Here is a 27,470-nt window from a genome sequence, read left to right as displayed (position 1 = left end):
TACACTCACTATATTTGGCATACAATTGATGTTCTTTAAGGGTTTGCAACACTACCACTCATATGACCTATATGATCTTCCTCATCCTTAGAGTATACCAAGATATCATCAATGAAGACAATGACGAACGAATCTAGGTAACTTTTCAAATGACTCTTTTCATTAGGTCCATAAATGTCGTCGGGGCATTAATGAGACCGAAAGACAGGACCAAGAACTAATAATGTCCATACCTAGTCCGAATGTCCGTCTTTGGTACATCCTCTCCTCTCACCTTGAGTTGATAATACCCCGACCTCATATTTATCTTTGAAAAGTAACTTGCCCCTAGGAGTTGGTCAAATACGTCATCAATCCGACGGAGAGGGTACTTATTCTTAATAGTGACCTTCTTGGGTTGGCGGTAGTCAATACACATTCTCGAAGACCAATCCTTCCTTTTGAGAAATAACACCGGAGCACCCCATGGAGATATACTAGACATTATAAAGCCTTTGTCAAGCGAATCCTTGAGTTGAGCCTTAAACTCTTTCAATTTGACCGGAGCCATCCAATTTGGAGGGATTGAAATGGGATTTGTTTTTGGTAGAAAATCGATTCCAAAATCAATTTCCCATTTGGAAGGAATACCGGGAAGGTAATTAGGAAAAACCTTCGGAAATTTACTAACTACGGGGACCGACTCAATAGGAGGAATTTCAGAATCCATATCGTGGATTCTTACTATGTGATAGAGGCAATATTTTGAGATCATTTTACATGATTTTAGACAAGATATGATGCGACATCTAGGAATAGAATTTTTCCCCTTCCACTTAATAACGGGTTTATTTTGGAAGTTAAACCTCACCGCTCTTGTCCTACATTCAATGTATGCAAAACATGCATGGAACCAATCCATACCTAAAATAATATCAAAATCAAAAAGCATATTGAGAGGTACTAGATCGACATAAGGAACTCTATTGGGCAATGAAATAGGACAATTTTGATGGACTCTTTTAGAAATGACGGACTCTCCCACTGGAACGCACATACCCTCATTTCAACAATTTTCGTGTGCTATAGCACACCATTATTTAGGTGATCCAGATTTCGACGTCAAAAATGTTGAAATTTTTGTGGACGTCCGTCAAGACCTTCAATATGCAGCCAGTTGGCCCTCACGGCCAGTCAAACCCTATTTCAATGTTAACCGAGCCCTGAAGCGCATATACCCCCAATTTAAATGATTTTTGTATGCTATAGCACACCATTTTTTAATCAAGATTTTGACATTCGAAATGTCTAAATTTTTAGTGGTTATCTTTCAAGACCTTGTATATGCATCGGCTTGTCCCTTACGGCCAGACCGACACATTTTCAAGGTTAAATGAGACCCTAAGCGCGCATACCCCCATTTCGACGATTTTCATATGCTATAGCACACCTTTTTTTGGTGATCCAGATTTCGACATCCAAAATTCTTATGTTTTTTGTGAGCGTCCGTCAAGACATTGTATCTACAGCTAGTTGTCCCTCACTGCAAGTCCAACCCGTTTTCAATGTCAAACGAGTCCTGAAGCGCGCATACCCCCCATTTCGACGATTTTCGTGTCCTATAGCACACATTTTTTTAGTGATGCATACTATGACGTAAAAAAGCACAAAATTGATTGTGGACGTCCATCATGACCTTTGCTATGCAGCTGGTTTCCCTTCATGGACAGTCTGACCCATTTTCAAGGTCAAATGAGCCTAAAAGCGTGCATACCCCCCATTTCAATAATTTTTGTGTGCTATTGTACAACAGTTTTTCTTGTGATGTGTATTTCGATATCAAAAATACCAAAATTTTTTGTGGACATCTGTCAAGACTTTGGCTATACGTCTAGTTGTCCATCACGGCCAATCCAACCCATTTTAAAGGTCAACTAAGTCGCAAAGCGTGCATGTCCCTCATTTCGGTAATTTATGTGTGCTATAGTACAATTTTTTTGATGATCTGGACTCCGACGTCAAAAATGCAAAATTTTTTGTGGACGTTTATCAATACCGTGTCTATGCAGCAGGTTGTCCCTCCCAGCATGTCCGACCCATTTTTAAGGTCAAACAAGCTCCGAGACGTGCATTCCCCCCCTCCCCCAATTTCGATGATTTTTCGTGTGCTATAGCACATAATTTTTTCGGTGATCCGAATTTTGATGTGAAAAATGCAAACTTTTTTGTCGACTTCCATAAAGACCTTGGCTATGCAGCTGGTTCGCCCTCACGGCAGTCCTACCTATTTTTAATGTCAAATGAGCACTAAAGCACGCACACCTTCAATTTTGACAATTTTCGTGTGCAATAGGACATAATTTTTTCCGTGTTCTTTATAACGAAGTCAAAAATGCCGAAATTTTTTGTGGATGTCCATCACGACCATTGCTACGCATCCGGTTGTCCCTCACAACCAGTCCGACCCATTTTTAAGTTTAAAGGAGCTCCAAAGAGCGCATATCCTTCCCTCATTTCAATGATTTTTCATTTGCTATAGCACACAATTTTTTGATGATCTGGATTATGACGTAAAAAATGCCAAACTTTTTTGTGGACGTCCGCCATAGAGGATTTCACTCGGATGAACCCTGTTATCTTCTATGGATCTATGGTTGATGAAGACCCCCAAGATTTTATTGGTGAGGTCTATAAGATACTATTTTCTATAGGATTTTCTAAAAACTATAAGGCCGAGTTGGCCACATATCAACTCAAGGATGTGGCCTAAACATGGTATGTGCATTGGAGGGATAATAGGCCTCTTAGGGGTGGGCCGGTCATTTAGGAGATCTTAAAAAAGGCATTTCTTGACCAGTTTTTCCCTAGAGAGAGGAGGGAGTCTAAGGTGGTGGAATTCATTAACCTTTGCCAAGGAGGTATGAATGTTTATTACTACTCTTTGAAGATCATCAAATCGTCCAAATATACTCCTTCTCTGGTTTCCGATCGTAGAGACGAAATGAGTCGCTTTGTGACACGTGTAATTGATGACTTGCAAGAAGAAAGTCATTCAGCGATGCTTCATGATAATATTAATATTTCCCGTCTTATGATGCATGCTTGTTGGGTGGAGGAGGATAGAGAAAAATGGAAGGATAGAGATACAAGAATGGCAAGGTCTTTTGAGAGTGGAGCTATAATTAATAGTCTTGAGATCCAAGAAGAGCCTAGATTCAAGAAGAGATCCTCAAATCAAGTTCCATCAAAATTTCCTAAGACTCATGATTTAAAGGTGCCTAAGATGAGAGTCTAAAAGGGGAAAATGTTGAAACTCGTCAAGTGAGAAGCCTACATGTCCCATGTGCCTCTCCCGATATAGTGACTAGTATGTAAAAAATCTTTTCGATTGATGTATATTTTTTTACTTGATCCGGGTGCTACCTTGTCATTTGTTACACCTATAGTTGCTAAAAAGTTTGATACTTTACCCGATATTTTGCATGAACCTTTTTAGTGTCTACTCCGGTGGGTGAGTCGGTTGTTGCAAAAAGGGTATATAGAAATTATCATATCACATTGACCTATAGAGTTTGTATTGTGGATCTAGTTGAATTAGATATGCTTGATTTTGATATCATGTTTGGTTTGGATTGGTTTCATTCTAATTACGCTACTATTGATTGTAGTACAAGAGTTTTGAGGTTTAATTTCACAAATGAACCAGTTGTTTAGTGGAAGGGTGGGAATTCTTGTAAGACCCCGAAGATGACCTAGGTTAACTGTGGCCTAACGTTTTGGTATTGAAATTATAAGGTCCTAAATATGTCTAATATATGGTATAGAGGTAGTATCTAAAGTATTAGGTGTGTTGGAACTGAAACGTCAAAGGACTACCAAGACGTTCGATGACTAAGTGACCTATGTGCCTTTTATGTGGTTCTATGTGCTTATGTGTGTTTGAGGTTTTAAGGTCATTAAATGAGTTAATATATCATGTATAGTCAGTGTTTAAAGTTTTGTGAAGGTTGAAGGTCAAACGAATAAGAATGTCCAAGGCATTCAAAAGATATGCCTTGAATTGACCTTGTGCGTCTAGGCATGTTTCGTCGAGTTTTACGTGTTCGTTTTTGATGAAATTCATGTCAGAGGTGTCCTTGAGGAAATTATACCCAAGTACCATCAAAGGGTCCTTGAGGAAGGACCCAAACCTGTTGCCAAAATAGTCCCAGGCAGACCTTGGTGATAGAGTAGTCAACGGCCCGTTGTCCTGATGACACCCCATCAAGGGTCCCTTCATGGGGGAATTAAACAAGGCTGCAGTTTTGAACTTTGTCCAATCACTGTAGCTACCAACGGAGGGATGTGACACCCCGTCGTGGCTGTGATGCCCCATCAAGGCCAGGCGTCGCACACACCTGTGTTCCTGCGCAGGCTGCTGTCCACTTAGGGGTGAATGGGTAAATTAACCCAACTTATAAATTATGTCATTGGTGGTTTATTGAGGGTCTTTTTAGTATTTTAATAAATTATATAAAGGGTAAAGGAATTATTGAATTAAGGTTAGTTGTCTGGAACAACATCATATTAATCCTTAGAAAAGTCATCATGATCTTCTTGTCGCCATTGTGAGGTAGTCCTAGTGGACCTTCGTTGATATGAGAACGAAGGCTAGAACCGAGTGAGTATGGTAAGGGAAAGTAATTCTAGTTAAGTATGAGACAATATTACAAAGTATGCCCTTCATATTGCTTAACCATGTGCCTAGATGGAATGTGTCTAAGTTCTGCCATTGGCAAGTAGAACAACCCATAGGAGTAGGATATAACTCTAGAGTCCATGTCTAGCTATCATGGTCTATGTCGGTTATTGCCTATTCTCATCGTATGGAATACCTATTAGAATTAGAGGAGTTTATGGAGTTTAGGTGGTAGTATGGGATGCTATCTAGACATTGTGCAATAGACTTTAAAGGTGTTATGTGGAGTTCCTAGGTCCTGTCCAAGACCATCACTTGGATGTCGTCTACGTGATGTATTAGTCTTAATAAACTAATGAAGTAATGATTTATGTTATGTAATATGTAAATGGAATAAGTAACTATCTAGAGTATTTAAGGATTGTCTAGTTAAGGTGTGAAGGGGGCATAGGAAAGGTTACTTCATATGTTACAAAGATGAGTCTTAAGAATGACTCTAATTATGGAGGATGTTTATTATGTGGACATGATACGAACATAGGAAGTCATAAGGATTATTTAGGTAGTCTTGAAGAGGTCAATCATGGACGTTATGTTCTTGACCTACTTAAGTAAGTCTTTTGATAGCCTTTGAAGAGGAAATGTCATGTTTGATGTCTTGAAGTATTCATGTGGCTCATTATAAGTAATCCTAAGGGTCGTTTAGGCACATCTAGAGAGGGTGTATGGGCGGTCTATCTTTGTGTAACTTAAACGAATATTAGGATAGCCTTGAGTGAGAAGATTACAAGCTAAAGGGTGTCTAAAATGTTGAACTAAGTACTTCACTGTACTTGTGGGATGTGACAGTAAGAAAGTAATTAAAAATCCTCATAAAGACCACAAGTGCAATGACAAAGCAAAGCCCCATAAACTTACTTAATCAAGTAACCCAACACGAACTACAATTAGTATCATACTTCACATAGCAAAGTCTTCAAATACTCATAGGTTCATACTTTAACAATAAAGACCAATTGGATGTTCCTAGGAATCATAATCCTCATATATAGTCATTTACATTTATCATCATCTATATACATAATATTAACTTCCTAAAGATCCTATCAAGGCAAACTAGTGCAAGGCAAAGGTAGAGTCTCATACCCCTACGTAAGCTAAGTCAAACCCCTCAAGTCACTTTAATTAGTTTATACTTCATTATTTCTTTTTAATTTAGGAAACACTTGCCTTAACAGACATAGACCACATGAGCTAAATGTGGAATCCGGTGTCATAAGACCTTACACCAATGGAAGGTGGTATACCAGCCAAGGTAAGACCTAATATAAACATAGCTTCCTATATGGATACATTAGCTAGTCTTCTTATAGTGGTAACATAGTTCGAGAACTAAGAGATAGGTATTCCTTCTTCGTACCATATTACAATTGGGCTTCCTCTTTTGGGAATCCCTTGGATGAGTGTCCCTCAAAAGTGGAGTCAACATCTTATGGGGAACTATAGGGTTGAACCTTTCCTTTTTATGAAAATTCATCATTTTCCATTGTCAAGTTCGCTCGGTGCTAAGCTAATTCCCTTTTTTTTGAATGTCTTTAAATCTTCATTAACAATCATTACTTAGTTTGGGTCATATGGTCTAAGCCCTTGTATAATCATTATTATCATAGCTCAATAAGAATTGCATGAGTAATAGTCCTTTCATCACAATTCATATAAGTAACGTTAACATTTTACATATCATATCATAATAGGATACATTGATACACTTCACCATCCTTAGAACATGTACACCCTAAGCAACCTTACAACCAAAGTTAAGAAATATCAATTCAATCATCATAACGTTTTATGAATCCTAGCTAAGGCACACTTCAACACAACATCATGACTTTATCACAATTTAACCACAATTTGAAGTAAGGAATAGGAAATACAATACTTACCAAGCCTCCTCCATAGTAATCATAAAGGCGTTACCAGAAAACCACAATTCAACCCCAATTTGGTCATCACATCAATATAGTTCAATAACCACTAAGATAATAAAGGTAGAAGAGTCACTACACCATAATTCAATACTAAACAAAAGCTTTGAAACAAGGCACTTAAGCCAATCTTCTTAACCTAGATCATTACTCAAGAACTAGTGTGAAAGACTACAGTTCTTCTCAACATGTTTATGATCAGTGTAATACCAATAACTAATAATGATTTAACATTTAATCAAGGCAATTGAATCAATTCCAACATAATTCACATCAAGACCAACCTAGGGTTAAGGGTTAGGGATCATGTTCTTCAAATTGAATCAAACCATTGCAATTAATAAAAATTACTACAAATTGAATCAAACCATTGCAATTAATAAAAATTAAGTTCAATTACATGTTATTACATCCATTTTACCCTAAATAAACCATAAACAACTTAGTTCACCACATAATTTTTGTAACTAGCTGAAACTCATAAGAAAACTCAACTTTTGAAATCTATTTTGAAGGAATCCTTCGAGGAAAAAGTCTCAAAGGTTTATTAGATCCTACACCTTAAATTTTGATGAATATGTGATGGTAAATTCGTCCCTTTACAGCCCCAAAAATCTTATCCTTGCTAGACTTCAATGGTGAGTTTAAGTAGAGAGAAAAAAAAGAGAACGAAGAGAGTTTGGTGTTTTAAAGTTCTAATACTTTAATTGCGATTAGGGATTTTATATGGGTTTTAAGTTAGTTATTTAGTCACACCTTAATACCTAACTAATCCATAGTAACTTAATTAAATAAATTATTTAACATTTAAAATGTTACAGAAATATAACCCTCACAGACGGAACCCCGGCGATGGGCCGTCTGTGAGTCTACGGAACTTCGCCCTCTCGTCTTGCACTCCGTGGATGAGTTCTTGATTGTTCAGGCAAGGTGATTTCTAACCATGGCTAAGTGTGGGACAATGGTGGCCTCGATTCCTTCTTTTCCCACACTTGGCCCGTCTCTTTCTCCGTCGATGCAGACTGCCGGCAGTGTTGCTTCAAACGCAAGGGCCTCCTCAAGTGGCCTTGGTTGGTCCTTGGGGAGTCATACAAGGACGTTCAACCAAGAAACAACTAAAACACTTATTAATTACTACCTTACAACTCTTCATACGTTTCAAAATCCTAAAAACTAGTCCAATAGGCTATGGCACGCTAGTACCTCTTTGAAACAACTTGTGGACGTTAAGGACGTTTTTGAATGTTTTGGTTCTTACACTTCCTAACTAACCTAAATTTATTAAAATGGACATAAAAACAGTTCTTAGACCTCACGACACCGATGATAGGCTTTACGACATGCCTTGAAATTTCTAAATGTAATATTATCCCCCCCTAAAAAACATTCGTCCCCGAATGACATTAGACACTCTTTTGAAGGAAAGGATAGACTCAAGACTAGCAGCCCAACCAATCACAATTTCTATTCAACATAAATAAAATCATTTAAACAAGGCAATTTCAAAACTCCAATAACCACACATAAGGCTCAAACATTTCATCATGAGGTATTTCCTTCTCACAAAACACATGAGCTCAATATGCATTACATGAGTCTAGTTAGACAAAGTTAACCTTAACAACATGCTACATAAAATTTCATAAAGAGTAATAATATGCAAATGCACCCCATTACTCAATGCAAACAAAAAACATAAATTTCAGGTTTTCAAGGCAACATTACATTAACTTCACTGTATAGCGTTCAAAAATGCATACTTTGCAAAACTTCACCCAAAAATCAAGAAACCTTAAATTCTAGTCATATTTATATTATTAAAAGGAATGACTAACCTTAATTCTCAAAAAGATGAGGGTAACAAGACTTCATGTCGGCCTCGTGCTCCCATGTTGCACCCTCAACTAGTTAATTTTTCCATAACACTTTTATGGAAACCACCTCTTTGTTCCTTAATGTCTTGACTTGCCTATAAAGAACTGGAACTGGAACTTCCTCATAAGAGAGGTTAACCTTGACACCACGACCCTCAATAGGAAGAATGGACTCTTGATAACCAATACACTTTTTCAACAAAGAAACATGGAAACCCGGATGAACCGGAGCCAATTCACTAGGGAGTTCTGATTCATAGGCCACGTTACCAACCCTTTCAAAAATTTCATAGGGGCCCACATAAAAAGGAATCAATTTCCCCTTCTTGCAAATCTAACCACTCCCTTCATAGGTAAAATTTTCAAATACACCTTATCACCTCCCTCAAACTCCAAATCCCTCCTCCTATTGTCGGAATAGGACTTTTGCCGACTATAGGCTGTTTGCAACTAGTTCCTTATGATATAAACATTCTCCAAAGTCTTATAAATCAAATCGGGACCAATAAGTTAAGGTTCACCCACTTCAAACCATTCTATAGGGGACCTACGCCTCCTACCATACAACGCTTCATAGAGAGCCTTGGATATGGATGTGTGGAAGCTTTTATTATAAGAAAACTCCACCAAAGGCAAGTCATTATCCCATTTCCCCTTAAAATACATGATGCAAGCTCTAAGAATATCCTCAAGAGTTTGAATAGTGTGTTCCGCTTGACCATCTGTTTGAGGATTAATAACGGTACTCATCTTCACCTTAGTACCCAAACCTTCTTGTAACGACCTCCATAACCTAGATGTGAATTTTGCACCCCGGTCTGATATGATTGATAATGGAATACCATGATGACACAAAACCTCATCTATAAATATCATTGCATAATGCTCGCCGAATAGGTGGATTTGATGGGAATTAAATGAGAGGACTTAGTCAACCTATAAAAAATCACCCATATAGAATCATATGACTTTTGAGTCTGAAGTAACCCTACTACAAAGTCCATATTATTGTCCTCCCATTTCCAAGTAGGAGTTGGATTTATATTATTAATCCACTCGACTTTTGAAGTTAGGCCTTTACTTGTTGGCCATTTGGACACCTAGCAAAAAACTCCGCTATGTCCTTCTTGAAACCATCCCACCAATAAATCTCCCTTAGGTCATGGTACATCTTAGTCGAACCCGAATGAATAGAGTAGCGGGACCCATTGGCTTCTTCAGGAATCCGGTCACTCAACCCATCTCACCGAGAACACACAATCTACCTTGGTACCTTAACGCTTCATCCCCCCCAAGGACAATGACTCATTTATCTTGTCGAGAACCGATTCTTCCAACTCCATTAAAGGTTAATCAAGGTGTTGTTTTTCTTTCACCTCAACCATTAAGGATGACTTGGAGTTATGATGGACTATGACACCCCCATTTGGAGAACCTTCCATCCTCACCCTGAACCTATCCAACCTATGAACTTCCTTTGCAAGGTATTAATTGTCTTCATCAACGTGGGCTACACTACCCATAGTCATAAGACTTAGGGCATCCGTCACCACATTGTCCTTGCCGGGGTGATAAAGGACACTCATATCATAATTTTTCAACAATTATAACCACGTCCTTTGCCGGAGTTTCAACTCCTTTTGGTAAACACATATTGGAGACTTTTATGATTGGTAAAAACATCAACATGAACCCCATACAAGTAATGCCTCAAAATTTTCAAAGCAAACACCATGGCCGCTAACTTAAGGTCATGAGTTGGATAATTTCTCTTATGTACCTTAAGTTGTCTAGAAAAACAGGCAATCACCTTCCCATGTTGCATAAGCACACACCCCAAACCCATATGCGATGCATCCTAATTCACAACAAACCCTTTCGTACCCTCCGATAATGTCAACACCGGAGCGAAAGTAAGCCTATGTTTCAACAATTGGAATCTTTCCTCACACGCCTCCGACCAATCAAACTTCTTACACATTTTGGTCAAAGTAGTCAAAGGAGATGTAATTGATGACTCAGATAATAACCCGCTAAACCCAAGAAACTCCTAATGTCGGTTGGAGTTAAAGGTCTAGGGAAATTTTTCACTGCCTACGTTTTCCTTGGGTCTACCTCAAAGCCCTATCTAGAGATAATGTGCCCAATAAATGCCACCGAGATCAACCAAAATTCACGTTGGCTATACTTAGTAAATTACTAATGTTCTTTAAGAGTTTGCAATACCACCCTCAAATGACCCATGTGATCACCCTCATTCTTTGAATATACCAAGATGTCATCAATGAACACAATGACAAAAGAATCTAGGTAATTTTGAAACACCATATTCATTAGGTTCATAAACACCATCGGAGCATTAGTGAGACTGAAAGAAATTACCAAGAACTCATAGTTCCCATACCTAATCCGAAAGGCCGTCTTTGGGACATCCTCATATCTCACCTAAATTGTACTACCCTGACCTCAAATCTATCTTTGAAAAGTAACTTGCCCCTTGGAGTTGATCAAACAAGACATCAATCCATGAGAGAAGGTACTTATTCTAAATGGTGACCTTGTTAAGTTGACGGTAGTCAATAAATATTCTCAAAGACCCATTTTTCTTGTTTACGAATAAGCACCGCTACCATAAGTGGAACATACCAAACATTATCATAATTTGATACCTATACTACAATATATAGAAGGTTAGGTCAGCTTTTCACCACTCCAATCTCACAACTCCAATTCATACACAGATCGACCTACTCAATAAAAAGGCTCATATCAATTGACAAAATGACCAATGCATATCAATAATCACAATATCCAATGAATCCAAGATAATACTATATGAATTCATTTATTTAGGACAACCTACATTAAATTCTAACATGATTCTTTCATAATTCAATAGCCTATACAAAGCTACACATGAATTCAATAGTATAGTGACATGATCAAATTACCCATAATATAGTCAAAAATAGGATTGCATGATATTCATGAGTTCATAGAGTTTTTATAGTCTAAAATAATCAAATTAACATCAATTCAATCATAATACAATAATTCAAAAGGTTTTATGTAAGAACCCATGGCTAGATTTCAATTTAGATACTCATACTTTTAGAAAGTCATGGAAAACCACTTTGAAGATTGGATTCTTGAAGAAAAGAGATTCAAGGATTAAAGACAACCTTAATTTATTCTAAGACACGAAATTGAATACAAATTGATGGAGATATTAAGCTTCAAGCCACAATCTATCTTCAAGGTTCAATGGTGTTGTACAAAGTACTTTAGGGGTGTTGGGTTTTTGATTTTTAAAGTGAATCTATCTTAGTGTCCAAGACTTATAAACCCAATTAGAATACCCAAATTAACCCTAACGAACCATCCAACTAATTTTTAGAAAGATAGGTGAATTACCTAAATTGCCCTTGAGGTGGTTGAGGCTCTGCACGAAATTTCAGGTCTCATCGATGGTTCCCTATTGATGGGGAGTCAGTACATCGACGGTCCGTGCTGACAACCATCGATGTGATCTAAGTCTGCATCTTTGTATCTCAAGTTCCTGCAACTTAGTGTCAATCTATGACCTAAATGATGGGGAGTCGATGGACCTACGGCCCGTTGATGACCCCTCGTTGGTTGGGCTGGTCTTGACCGCTTTTTGCGACAAATTGGGTCCTCCTCAAGGACCCTTTAGTTTATACATGGGTATATTTTACCAGAAGTTACCAACTTAAATTCACTCTTATACATGTTAGGAGCCCTTCACATCAATTTCAACCAAAAAAAACACGTAAAACATGTAAATGCAAACCTAAATGTACACGCACGTCTCAAGGCATAACATTATAACGTCATGGATGTTTGACCTCCAAAAATCACCAAACTTTAGAAATTTCCTATAGACAGTATCATAAATCATTTTATGACTTTAGAACCTCATGGCACTCGTGTTAGGCTGTAGCTTCACCGAAATCGTTTTAGAGGGATTATAGTTTTGCTAAGTTTGGAGTCAGTTATAAAAGATTTTTAGATCATATTTAAACCCTTTAAAAATTAAAAACCCCAATACTCAATAAAACATAAAAAATGCAAAAACTCTATTGTCTTCCAAATTGTCTCGAAACTCCATTAAAAGGAAAAACTCAAGCTCAATCTAGAAAATGAATTTTTAAGTGCTTTCTTCTCCAGTTGTTTGGGATTTTCTTCTATTAAGGTGTTCTAACAATTTATCCTTTGTTAAACTTTCATCGAAGGATTTTAATCAATGTTTTTCCAATGTGATCATAAGATTAAAATTGCTATCCCTCCAATCTGTCCATGGAATATTGTCTAACTAATTTCATAGTCATTTAAATGATGGATTTGTGATTAATCAATGATTTTATGATTATTTTAAATAAAATTCCATTAAAAAGCATGATCTCCTTAATCTCTCAATGTAGTCTATAATGTGGGTCTTATGATCTTTTTTGGATGTTCATGATATTGTGATTCGATTGTGTTGAATTGTTTATTGCTATTGTTATATATATCAATTGAATATGATATGGTTAGAGTTGATCAATGGAGACCATAGATTGGAAGTGTTGGTGAGTTTACCTAATTCCTAGTCTTTGGTACTTAACTTGATGATGTATGGTATGGTCCACTTACGTGGGGGTGTTTACATCCTTGTTTATTTATAAATGTTGTGATCATTGGCCTTGAGGGTTATATATGTAAAATGACTCAGTGTGATGGTTATCATGATTCTGAAAGAGTTATCTAGTCTCCATTACTAGTATATCAGTAGGGTGTATTGATAATGTTATGTATTTGTTAATGAGGTTATTAGGGTTAGGTATGGTCTACATGTTTCATTGAGATCAATACTTTTGTGTAGAATGACCCTTCCTATGTAACCCTATATAATGTGTGGTCATATGCATGTTAGGAGTCTTCTATTCAAATGTTGGAAATGATCTTGTCTCCTCTGATGTAATGTGAGTGTTTGATCTTTAGAGGGTGGTTTTCTCAATACCATGTTGTTGCGATTATGTGATAATGTTGACCAATGTGTAGATGCACATCACATGTATATCTATGAGTAGGATAGATTCATGGTGTCAATTGAAATAATAGTTCTCATATGCACCATTATCTATTACTATGCATGTAAAATATATGAATGATAAAGTATGAGCATGTGTTGTCTAAACGAGCTTATGTGAAAGGTTTCCTTATATATGCATACATACACACATCAAATCATGAATGAAGTATGTTAGTGATGATCTACTGGTTAAGAGTCTTTTGGATTATTTTCCCTAATTCACTCTAAACTAGACTATACTATGATTATGTAAAAGGATATTCTCATATATATTGGTTTTGATAAAAGGAAATTTTCATCATTTAACATATGTGTTAAGTGTATATATACAAGGATTTAATCTCCAAAAACCTATCTTATGAAATAATGTTAATAAAGACTTGAAAGATTTTCTAAAAGGGAAAGCTAGCTTAGTACCGAGTGAACTTGACAACGATAGGTGTCCATTCCAAAAGGGAATGTAGGTTCACCAATGTACTAGACTATACTATGATTGAATATAGGTTCAACAATTCCCTCATGAGGTGGAAACTACAATGCTATCTATCATAAAGAAGATTTTTAGTAACAACCTACTAATTCCTTAACTATGTGCCCCCACAGGAACCTAGCAAGTAGATCCACCTTGATGATTGCATTTTGTTTATGTTCTACTATGGCAATTAGAATACCATTCTTTTGGTGTGAGTTGATGAAAACATATTCCATGTTTTTCTCAGATGGTCTAATGTCTGTTAAGGAAAACTTTCTGAAATCTAAAATGAACAATGGAATTAAGATGATGAACCCCATGATGCAAGATTTCTAACAAAATGTCTTCTTTAAAAGCATGTTTTTGCATGGTTATCATACATAGTGGATTCTTGTACTCATATCATTTTTTTTATAATTTTATACAAAGTGTAGGTGGTGATGACTAGAAGATCTTTCATAAAATGAATATATTTGATAGCTATTCCCAGTGCAAGTGTCCTTATGATTCAAGAACCTTCATGTGAAGATATTATTTAAGCTCATGTTATTGTATAGATTATTCTTTTATGTTGTGAAGGGTCGTGTCCTCATTATATTATATTGATTTTGAGTCTAAGATGGGAAGACGAGACTTAATGTCTAAACAATGTACTTATGATCATATATATAAAGTAATGTTCTAGCATTATGTTATGCTATAAAAAATTTTAAATTTTCCGCCAAATTTCTATGACAATGCCATGAATGATGTCTATGTGCTTGTATAAAACCTCGGAGAGGTCAAGTATGGTTAGTAACTTCTAGGGTGTGTCCCCGCTCGTGTCAAATGTGGTATCAAATCATTAGGTTTATAGAAGGTGGTGTAGATTACAAAGTCTCATAATGTCACGTCTAGCAGAGTCTTGTTCATCAGGCATCACCGCTCAAAGCTAGTCTATCGGTGCTCAGTATAAAGTTCCATTACATTCAACTTACACGTCATGGAAGCATGAATCTAGTATGAGGACATCATGGCTCAATAGATGATTTCTCATCTCATCATTAGTATTAAGTGTGTTAATCTCAATACTTTCATTAGAGTGTTCATAGAGACTGGTCTTTTCATTAACTTTACACTCTCATACGTTAGTACGTTTTTGTAACATTTACTTAGGCTCATTTTAGATTGCTCTAATCTTTTACATTAGCCTCATATCATGTTGTAACCACATTCATTAACATTAGAAAATTTTTTCTTCATAATTACTCACCCCTTTTTACGTGACTATTCAATTCATCATATGCCAATGTACATGGCCAATTGTGTGTTTCACACTCTTACTTAAACCTTCTACGGTTTTATCATTTCATTACATAATATTCGTTTCATCATATGCCAACGCACTTGGCCTTTTAGTGCGTTTTACACTCTTACTTAACCCTTCTAGGATTACATCATTTCATTACATACATCTTAGATTCACTTTTTTTTTAAACGTATGTTAGACTTATGGATCTATACATACATGCCATGAGGCTTCATTTATAGTTCATTTCAGTTATTCATATCTTCCTAAGATTATGTGGTAGAAGACTTATGCATCTTGTATGTATGCCAAGATCTCAATTTCGACCTAAGTAGGAAACATTATTCTTGAAGATTTTATTCACGTATGACATTATGTATCAATACGGAATTTTGGCAAAGGAACCCGATTTTCCAATCCCTTGAACAACATCTACATTTTTTATTCATTTTTGTTTGATCCATACGTCTTGGGTACCCATGTTCGAGCCCCAATGCGTTGATTTTATTTTTCCCATAATTTCTTTCTTCATTTTTCGCTTAATGGGACTAAGAGGATGTGAGATCTAACCCCCACAACCACATCTACTTTTTATTTTCATTTCCTTTAAATTTCCCTCCTTTGGCCGAGCAGTTCTGGGTTCGAACCCTCACAACTCCTCTTTCATTTCTTTTACTTTTTCTCCTTAAATATTCCTAGGAGGTTGTGTGTTCGATTCCCATGCCTCACATCTCTTTTCTTTCATTTCCTTTGACACTCCTTCATGGCCTAGAGTTTGTGGGTTCTATTCCCACTTCTCACATTTAATTCTACCATTTTCTTTACTCTCCTTCACTGGCTAGAGGTCGTGGGTTCGATTCCCACGCCTCTCATTTTATTTTATTTTTTATTTCACTCTTCCTTAGATTTTATCGAGAGGTGGTGGGTTTGAATCCCACTCCTCTCATTTCTTAGTTTTTATTTTAAGTTATATTTTCCAGCCAATACCATGGTTCGAATCACCTTCACCACATTTCTTTTTACTTCTTTATTTTCATGTTTTTTAACATGGTGAGGTCACTGGTTCAATCCACCGTGAACTCACTTGTTTTAATTCATTTTTTTCAACATTTTGAACCCTCTTTGCTGACCGAAATTCATCAATTGAAGCTGGAATTTTCTTAAACAATTTTTCATCATCCTTTCATCAAGTTACACCTTAGTTCTTAGGGGAATTTCGTAGTGCATTTAAAACGTTTTAGGTGCGTCTTCATGTATTCATTTATCCTAGACATTATCCCTCAAATCAGACACATTTCAACTCGTATGAACATCACATTTACATCAACATGTGTACATGAAATATTACGAACTATAATGCCATTTCAAGTCCTAAACCATGAACAAAAGCCACGACAAGACACACATACACACTTTATTACATTTTCGGAAACATCAACATAAGTCAAATAATTTCAAACATACATATAAACACATAATACTTATGAAAACACGTTTCATCCCTAGTTTTCTACTAGCAAACATAACAAGCCTATGATTCAATGGGAGCTGGTGACAGGGACATGCAACGGGGAACGATCCTAGTTTTCGGAATGAATATTCTGAACCTTGAGGGTTCACATGGGAAAGGCACAAAGAGAAAAGATAAACCATACCTTTTTGACGTTAAAATCCTGAATTTCTTCCCAAAAACATCACCCAAGCACACGTCTAAGACTCCTCAATATCAACTCCACTCGACTGAAAAACTCCCTTAGCCTAGTGTTCGATTAACATTTGTTTTCTTGTGATTTCGTGTGAGTTCTTCAAGGGTGAAGAACATGGTTTTTTTTTCTGCTTTTGTATATTATTTTGGCAAAGAAACAACGTGATAAATAATAAGAGAGATTGAGCGTGAGACTAGAAAGATAAATGTGAGAGAGTGGGAGTTGTAGGAGGCTTAGGAGTCTAGTTTTAGGACATAGTCAATAAGGTTTTGTTTATTTATTAAAAATCTGATTATTATTTTATTTTAAATCAGAAATGAATATTAATTATTAATTAATTACATTAATTCAATAGCTTAAATAAAAAATCACATTAATTCGTTGCTTACACCTAGGTTCGAACCCAGGTGGAGCAACACTTCACTTCACGAGCCATATTTCGGCCTTCTCTCCCCAAAATACCCCTCCATCTTATTAATTAAATATTTAATTGTATATTTAGGGTAATTACGTTACTACCCTTATCTTGGAAAAATACTATTTTACCTTTAGACCCTCCAAACCTAAGATTTTCACTTTTTAAGTCCGGTAAAGACTCCTTAAAGTAAATCTTCGTATTCGAGAGCCCTACATGGTTGGACCCAACCTTTACAAGCTTAACTAACTCCCCAAGTTAGTTGGCTTTGCTGTATCAAGGGTTCCGAGGTCTGATTCTACGAGCATCAATCTGTGTGAACCCTTGTCTAATCATACGCATTCTTGACACATTAAGCATTTATTATCTTATCCATTTTTAGGGTTTTTACATTATACCCCCCCCCCAGGAACATTCGTCCCCGAATTACAGTACACTTTGCTAACAATAAGTATGTCATCTATAGAATGTACAAATGTATAGGTAATCTAATACTCCCCGTTGGTGAATATCTTATTAACATATTAACATGAGGGTGCACATCCTTGAAACCTACTAGTAGTTTCACTTTAATAGACTAAGGAAATCTTTCCTCAACTAATCTTATCAAAGCATACAACATCAGTAAACATATAAATCATAAAAATCAGCAACTAACATGATTTCTCAAACATATTAACCTAATACTAGTGCATAGACACCATGCACAGTCAAATACTTGAAGGATTAACTAAGTCTACTCACCCGAGACTTCACCAAAGGTGCCTTCCCCAGCACCCCCAAACTTGAGTGCGAAGAATCGTTGCCTCCTTGGAGCCTTTTCACTTGGAACATTAGACTGAACTCTCTCCTCCCCTTGTTCTTGACATATCCTAATCGGACAATCCTTCACAATGTGACATGGTTTGCCACAACTATAACAAGCGTTAGTCCCCATCAAGCACTCTCCTCCCTGTAGTTTGCCACACTTCCTGCAAGGTTGTCTCTCCTGAGTTGTAAAGTTTTACGAACATCAACGAGTAATCCCTGACTGACATCGAGCCCTGCTTAAGGCTGATGAAGTTTTCAACCTTAGCCTCCTTCATTTATCTGGGAAATAACCGCTCTAGAAAAGCCATATTCAGAATATTCAGGTAATAGGACCTCCTTCTAAGGTCCTGCTATCCTACCACACCTTATACCATAATTGACATACATCCCTTTGTTGGTAGGATGCAAACACACCCTTTTCCATATTAATCAAACCCCATAGCCTGAGATTGTCAAGGGATAGCTTGGTCCATATGTACCAATGTTATCCTTACTTCTCCATTTGTCAACCTATCTAGGTTAATTGGCATCTCTATTCCAGCATCTGGAGCCGGTGAAGGAGCCTGAATTACCCCAGCAGCTGCCCCTCCAATCTCTCTGCCTGCTTTTCTTCATGAATTCATCCTTTGGAAACCTAAAGAGTTGATGTTAGATAAGCTCTTAACACTAAGAAATCAGACATTAGAGAAGGCACGATAAGATTAGAAGAAGGGAAATTTTTTCTACGTATCATGCAGTCTCTAATCAAGGATAGTGGTGCACTTCACTACCATGACTTAGAAACTACTCAATGTGGTTGATGTGAACTTATTATCCTCAAAACTTAACCTAGTGCTGTGATACCAATTTTGTCACGACTAGAATCTAGATCCCAGACGAGACCGGCGTCGTTGACCTCTAAAAGGTCGCACACAAGCCTACATACGTCATTCTTACTTCATCTAGGTTAATTTTAGTGGAAAATTTGAAAATTTTTGGTTTCATAACATGCTTACTAAACGTTCTGCATATTTAATTGTTCACCATCAACCATATAACATTAAGATCATCAAATGAAAGAAGCAGTTTATTATAACGATAAAGATGCACTTGCCAAAATAGCACCCATAAAATGTCTGAACAAAAATGAGAAAGAAATGCTAGTGGAACATACTCCACTAGCTCAATACCACAACTAAGATAGAATGTAAATGGGCAAGCATCCTGGAAAGCATGAGGGCCTACAAAGTCCGGATGAATACTCGACGTCCGAATAGCTGCAACGTTGATCCTTTAACTCTAGCATCCACCTGTGCTTCCATATAAAAGTTTTTAGTTGTATAGGGTTAGTACACACTTGTACTAAGTATGGGTATATGCAAGCTTACACCAAGGACATGCATGAGTAAAAATAGCTCTTTTCTAGCAACATGATTATAGCAGGTCAAGTCAGTGGACTTGCCAAATTGAGATTTGGAAATTGATTGAACTTTTCAAATTTTGATTAGGAAAGTTTATTAGCTTTCCAAATTTGGGTTAGTAAAGTTATGCAACCAAAAATGAGGGCTCAACATATGGGGCCTCAACTAGGGAGTCTGGTTTAGCAAACACAGAGTCTTCTTCGTTCATGCATACGTACTTCATTTCATTTTATTAATGGACCAGTGTAAACAACAGCTATACCTAGGATGTAGTTTAAGACATTCATCGGGTTCGTTGTACAATAACCAAGAATGTCCTAATGTCAGTACTTGAATCTAAGTCACCTCTTGATTATCCAATACCAACATCTTTGTTATCATATGTTTCATTATGTGCATCATTTGAGTCTGGCCTCATTCATTCATTGGGAACATTAACTTTAACCAGCATAGATCATGTCAGCATCATGAAATCCAATGTCATGAAACCCCATACCGAAAAAAGATGTAATCACCGGCCAAAGTGACATAAAACATGCTAGCGTACATGGGAATTGAATCCCGCCAGATCCCTATATTGGCAGTATAGGTTCAAAGACTAGTAGATATAAGGAGACCCATACCCGGCATTCCGGATAGTCTAATCTCATGAGAGTTACGTTAACCTCCGCCCTTCCAAAAACAAGGCATCACCGCTCATAGCTAGTCTATCGGTGCTCAATATAAAGTTCCATTACATTCAACTCATACGTCATGGAAGCAGGAATCTAGTATGAGGACATCATAGCTCAATAGATGATTTCTCATCTCATCATTAGTATTAAGTGTGTTAATCTCAATACTTTCATTAGAGTGTTCATAGAGACTTGTCTATTCATTAACTTTACACTCTCATAGGTAAGTACGTTTTGGTAACATTTACTTAGGGTCATTTTACATTGCTCTCATCTTTTACATTAGTCTCATATCATGTTGTCAACACATTTATTAACATTAGAACATTTGTTCTTCATAATTACTCACCCCTTTTTACGTGAATGTTCAATTCATCATATGCCAATGTACTTGGCCAATGGTGTGTTTCACACTCTTACTTAACCCTTCTAGGGTTTCATCATTTCATTGCATAATATTCATTTCATCATATGCCAATGCACTTGTCCATTTTGTGTCTTTTATACTCTTACTCAACCCTACTAGGGTTACGTCATTTCATTACATACATCTTAGGTTCACTTTTTTTTTTTAAACGTATGTTAGACTTATGGAACTATACCTGAAAGTCATGAGGTTTCATTCATAGTTCGTTTCAGTTATTCATATCTTCCTAAGATTATATGGTACAAGACTTATGCATCTTGGATGTATGCCAAGATCTCAATTTTGATCTAAGTAGGCAACATTATTCTTGATCATATAATTCACGTATGACTTATTTATCAATACAGAATTTGGGCAAGGGAACCCGTTTTTCAAATCTCTTGAACAACACTTGTATTTTTTATTCAATTTGGTTTGATCCCTACGGCTTGGGGACCCTGTTCGAGGCTCAATGCCTTCATTTTATTTTTCTGTTAATTTCTCTCATCATTTTTCGCTTAATGCAACTAACAGGATGTGGGATCGAACCCCCACAACCTCATTTACTTTTTATTTTCATTGCCATTAAATTTTTCTCCTTTAGCCGAGGTGTTGTGGGTTCGAACCCTCACATCCCCTCTTTAATTTCTTTTAATTTTTCTCCTTAAATCTGCCTAGGAGGTCGTGGGTTCGATTCCCATGCCTCACATCTGTTTTCTTTCATTTCCTTTTACTCTCCTTCACTGCCAAGAGTTCGTACGTTCTATTCCCACTCCTCATATTTCATTCTTTCATTTTCTTTACTCTCCTTCACTGCCTAGAGGTCGTGGGTTCGATTCCAACGCCTCTCATTTTATTTTATTTTTCTTTTACTCGTCCTTAAATCTTATTGAGAGGTGGTGGGTTCGAATCCCACTCCTCTAATTTTTTAGTTTTTCTTTTAAGTTATATTTTCCTGCCAATACCATGGTTTGAATCCCCTTCACCAGATTTCTTTTTACTTCTTTATTTTCATACTTTTTAACATGGTGAGGTCACGGGTTCAATCCTCCATGACCTCACTTGTTTTGGTTCATTTTTTTCAACATTTTGAACCCTCTTTGCTTAACGAAATTCATCAATTGAAGCTGGAAATTATCTTTTGATTTTTCATCATCCTTTCATCAAGTTACACCTTAGTTCTTAGGGAAATTTCGTAGGTGCATTTAGAACGTTTTAGGTACATCTTCATGTATTCGTTTAGCAAAGACATTATCCCTCAAATAAACCACATTTAAAACACATATGAACATCACATTTACACCAACATTTGTATATGAAATATAATGAATTTTCATGCCATTTCAAGTCCTAAACCATGAACAAATAGCCACGTAAACACACACATATACACGTAATTACATTTTCGGAAACATTAACATAAGTCACATAATTGCAAACATACATATAAATACATAATCATAACGAAAGCACTTTTGAAATTTAGTTTTCTACTAGCAAACATAACCAACCTATTATTCAATGGGAGCTATTGATAGGGACATGCAACCGGGAACAATCGTAGTTTTCGGAATAAATATTCTGAACCTTAAGGGGTCTCTTCGGAAAGGGACCAAGAGAGAAGAGAACCCATACCTTTTTGACGTTAATATCTTGACTTGCTGCCCAAAAACATCATCCAAGCACACGTATAATCTCCTCAATATAAAATCCACTCTAATGAAAACCTCCCTTAGCCTAGTGTACGATTAACGTTTGTTTTCTTGTGATTTCGTGTGAGTTCTTAAAGGGTGAAGAACTTGGATTATTTTTCTGCTTCTGTATCTTATTTTGTCAGCGAAAAAACGTGAGAAAGAATAAAAGAGATTGAGCGTGAAAGTGGAGAGATAAAGGTGAGAGAGTGGGAGTTGTAAGGACTTAGTCAATAAGGTTTTTTTTATTAAATAAAAATCTCATTTTTATTTTATTGAAATCAGATAATGAGTAATAATAATTAATTAATTACATTAATTCTATAGCTTAAATAAAAAATCACTTTAATTTATTGCTTCCACCTAGTTTCGAACCCGGGTGGAGCAAGACTTCACTTCAAGAGCCCAATTTCGGCCCTCTCTCCCCAAAAATACCCCTCCATATTATTAATTAAAATATTAATTGTATATTTAGCGTAATTATTTTACTACCCTTATCTTGGAAAAAATACTATTTTACCTTTAGACCCTCCAAACCTAAGATTTTCCCTTTTTAAGTCCGGTAAAGAGTCCTTCAAGTAAATCTTCGTAATCGAGATCCCTACATGGTTGGACATAACCTTTCCAAGCTCAACTAACTCCCCAAGTTAGTTGTCTTGGCTGTATCAAGGGTTCCGAGGTCTGGTTCTATACGCATCAATCCATGTGAACCCTGGTCTAATCATAGCCATTCTTTACACTTAAGCATTTCTTATCTTATACATTTTTAGGGTTGTTACAAAAACCTAGTGAGCTCATGTATATGCATATTTCAAACTTTTATCTAAATAAATGGGTTAAATGAGCATCTTTGGATAAGGTATGAACTTTGGTTTTCTTATGTTTCCATGTTTGTTTAGCTACTCCCCTAAGGGCCGTATGATGATGAAATGTTGAGAATTTTATTATGGTTTATAATGGCTTGGTTAAATTGTGAATTTCTTATATTTCATAGTTCTTATTGTAAATTGCTCTTGAGTTGTATGGTAAACCATCTTCGTGGCGGTGTTTATTGATGAACTTTATATTACTTACTATGCTTTGTGAGTGTTGCTTTGAAGGCCTAGTATATGAAATGAAGTGATATTGACGATAAGTCTTTTCTTGTGTTTTATGAAGTGGAATAACATGGTTGGCTAAGATTATGCCTAGCTAAAGTATCTGACTTGTGAAGCATGTAAAGTGTGTAAATTAATGAATATAGGACTAAAACATGTATAGAAGTTAATGTTAATGAGATAATGATTATATGCAAGATCTGCTCACAAGTACTCACACACACTTAGAGGAATGTATGAAGTTGAATTGAGTATATAGAGGAGTTTTGAGGTGAACACTCTTCGTGAGTTGAGATGAAGTGTTTAGTACCAACCCCAGTACATCCCATGAGCTTTCTATGATAGGTTGGAGGATAAATGCCCTTCGTGAGTTGAGATGTGGTGTTCACTAGTTATCCTTAACCTATAATTTATTATGTTGAGAATCCGTGGGAAGTTATGCCTAGCACCCAGAGGATATGAAGGAGAGGTGGATTATACTTCATGATTTGAGATGTTGTATGAGTTACTTAGTAAAAATATCCCTATCCCTTAACTATTCGCCCGCATAGGTGTTGATATTTGACAAGCCATGTAAAAGCTAAGAGAATGACCTCATTCTAAGCAAGTGAGAATCCCTCATGAGATAGGGGTTAATATCGGGATTAAATGTCTAGCTCTCATGGTCTATGTCGGTTAATCTAACTCACACAAAAGTAATGGAAGTACAAGTCTCTTAAAAGAACGTGCTACTTAGGGTAAGTAGTGGTATGGGACGCTATTTATCTATTGAACTAAGTAGGAATTTGCGAAAGAGGAGTCTTGGTGAGTCTTATATGAATTGATTGAACTAAGTCTTCTAAAAGAACGTGCATCTTAGGGTAGGTAGTGGTATGAGACTCTATCTACTCTTTGCACTCGGTAGGACCTTTTAAAAACGAAGGATTGCTGCCAAACCTTCTAAAAGAAGAAGCTACTAAGGGTAGGTGGTGATATGGACACTATCTACTCATTGCACGAAGTAGGCATTCCGAAAGGGAAGACTTTGCTGGTTTGTTGGGTGTTCTTCTATTATATTGCCATTGAGTGGGTTCTGATTATCCCGAGGTTAGTATGCCGAAAGGAAAGAAGCCTTGAGGGTAGCTTTGGTGTGTATTGAAGGAGGTATATTTGTACCTCCTTCAGTCTTACCTTAGTGAGTCTTAGGATGACCTTTGAAGAGAAACTCCTACGAAAATGATGCTTATTCCTCATTGGCAATGCTTTGGGAGTTTCACCATTTTCGAGTCTTAATAGTTCACTGTAATTGTCAAGATGAGCTTACTATAAGTTTTTACAAGTTAGTGTAAAGTGCCCTTCTGGTTTAAAATTTATGAAATTCTTCTCTAAGTGTTAAATGATGATTCTTATGATGTTTGGTTTTATGTTATTGAATGTTTTGTTAAATTCTCATCAAATGGTATTTTACTAAAATGTCCCTTTTCACATTTTTTTCCATATGCCATACTAAGTACGTTAACTGTATTAATCTCATACTTTTCTATACTATAAGTATAGGTTGAAAGCATTTTGAAGGTTGAAGTCTAGAAGGTGAAGCTTGGGAAAGTTCCTCTCAAGACAAAGTATGTCCTCACATATTCGAGGGCATTGTCCGTTTCTTAATTTCTTCGTTAAAGAATTATTATGTGTCTCTTTTTATGAAAAGGTCCGTGTCCCTATGGTATTATATTTTTCCTCTTATGTTTGGCTTGTGACGATGAGTTTTCTTACGTATTTGTTAAAGATTTCATTTATATTAAATTATTCTAAAAAATTTTGATTCCGTAGAACTTTTCATGTCTTATGTAATGAATGCTAGTTGAAGGGCTTGGACAAGACCTCAAACGGTCTAGTACGCCAGGTCACGAAACGAAGGTTCCTCCTAACTTTTAGGGGGTACTTTCGGGTCATGACACCTTAACCATGTGCTTACCTTGGTTGTGTCCTAGTTCTACCATTGGCAAGTAGAACACCCTTTATCGGAGTAGGGTTGACTCCGGATTCATGCCTAGCTTGTATGACCTATATCGTTTATTATCTATTCTCATAATGTTGGATATATACTAGTGTTGAATAAGTACTATGACGATTAGGCAGAGGAATGGGACACTATCTTGACATTGCACGAGTAGTCTTTGAAGATGTTAGTATGTAGGTTCCCTAAGTCTTCTCCAAGACTATTATATGAATATCCTTAAGTGTTGAATTTCTTATAAAAAGTTTACAAACCTAATGACATAAGCTAAATGTATGTGAAAGAAAAAATACTTATCTTGAGTAGCTTTAAGGATTTCTTAGGTAGGCTTGGTGAGAGTGTATGGGTGTTCTTTTCATGTCTTAATTTGGTGAGTCTTAGAGTAATTCTTGGTAGGGATTTAATTGTATATTATAGGAATAATCTTATCTTAGTAAATATGAAGGATAACATTGGTGTGTATTAAGGGATTGTATGGGCGGTCTCTTCATAACTAACTCAAGTGAGCCTTAGAATCACCTTTGGTAGGATGGTCTCATGGTTATGTGTTAGAAGTGATCTTAATTTTAGATTGTTGGATGTGACTATATGTGCAGCTGTTGACTTAATGTGATCTCTTATGTTTAATGAAGTTTTACACAAAAAGAGAATGTTTTACAGAAATGTCCTCTTATGATGATTTTAGTGCAGTATGTCATACTTAGTACATTGTAATGTTCTAATTCAATATATTTTGTCTATCTGTAAAGGTTTAGGTGGCATTTAAGAGGAGTATCGAAGTGATCCTTGGATAAGCATTTCATTTAAGCAGGGATTGGTATGTCCTTACTAGATTCGAGGACATCATGAATGTTTAGTTTTTCATTTTAAAAGTACTGTAATAGACTTAGCTATTTTCTATATGTTGAAGTATGCGCCGTGTTCAAAGATATTCATATGTCTAAGATGGAGACTTTGAGACTTACACTTTCATTATATTTTTCTATAAAAGAGATATTTTGAAGTATTATGAATTCTTGTGAAAATTTTTAATTCCGCGCTACTTTTCATGCATGTATGCAATTAATGATGTCAAAGGGCTTCAACTACGACTTGTTGCGATTCCAAAAAATCATATCTTCTAGGGTGTACTCTCAAGTCGCAACAAAGTTGGAATCTGAGCATAGGTTATGAAGTAGTTTAATGTGAAGTCTCATTAAAGCCACGTCTAGTAGAGTCTTGTTCATCTATCTATGTCGCGACCCACATATGAGTGAGAGGCTATAGGAAGATAGAATTTCATTTTCCTCATCAATCTTGTGTCGTGCCAATAGATTTGATTTTATAAGAGTCTATTCCTTATCTTTTCATTTGTGATTTACGAGATGACTAATAGAAGAATGGTCGCAAAATCTTTTGAATAGGAATGGGTGCATTAGGAATTACCCAAGATAGATTGGATCCACAAGGAGTTCAAGTTCCTCGTCAGGTGATCTAGACCCTATTGAAGGTGAAGGTAATGGGGTTCAAGTGGTTCCCTGGAGGTTCAAGTGGTTCCACAGACAGGACTACTGGGTAATTAGAGAGGCTCTCCTTACTTTAGCTGGAGCCTTCACAACTCATGTGACTAGAGACATTGGACCTAGTATGAATGCTTTGAAGAGTACCATGACCTCTTGGTTGAGAGACTTTGTGAGCATGAATCCTCCTATATTTCTTGGCTCTAACCTGGTAGAAGGTCCCCATGAGTTTTTTGATGGTGTGTACAATGTGTTGAGTGCTATGGGGGTGACTTCTATTGAGAAGGCGAAGTTGTCCTCATACTAATTGAGGGATGTTGCTCAAGTGTGGTACATTCAATGGAAAGATAATAATTTGTTTGAGTTAGGTCCTATAGAGTTCGAGGAGTATATGGAGGCATTCTTAGG

The sequence above is a fragment of the Solanum pennellii genome, chromosome 9 (assembly GCF_001406875.1).
Source record: "Solanum pennellii chromosome 9, SPENNV200".
In the NCBI taxonomy this organism is placed as follows: domain Eukaryota; kingdom Viridiplantae; phylum Streptophyta; class Magnoliopsida; order Solanales; family Solanaceae; genus Solanum; species Solanum pennellii.
This window is presented reverse-complemented; position numbering follows the sequence as displayed.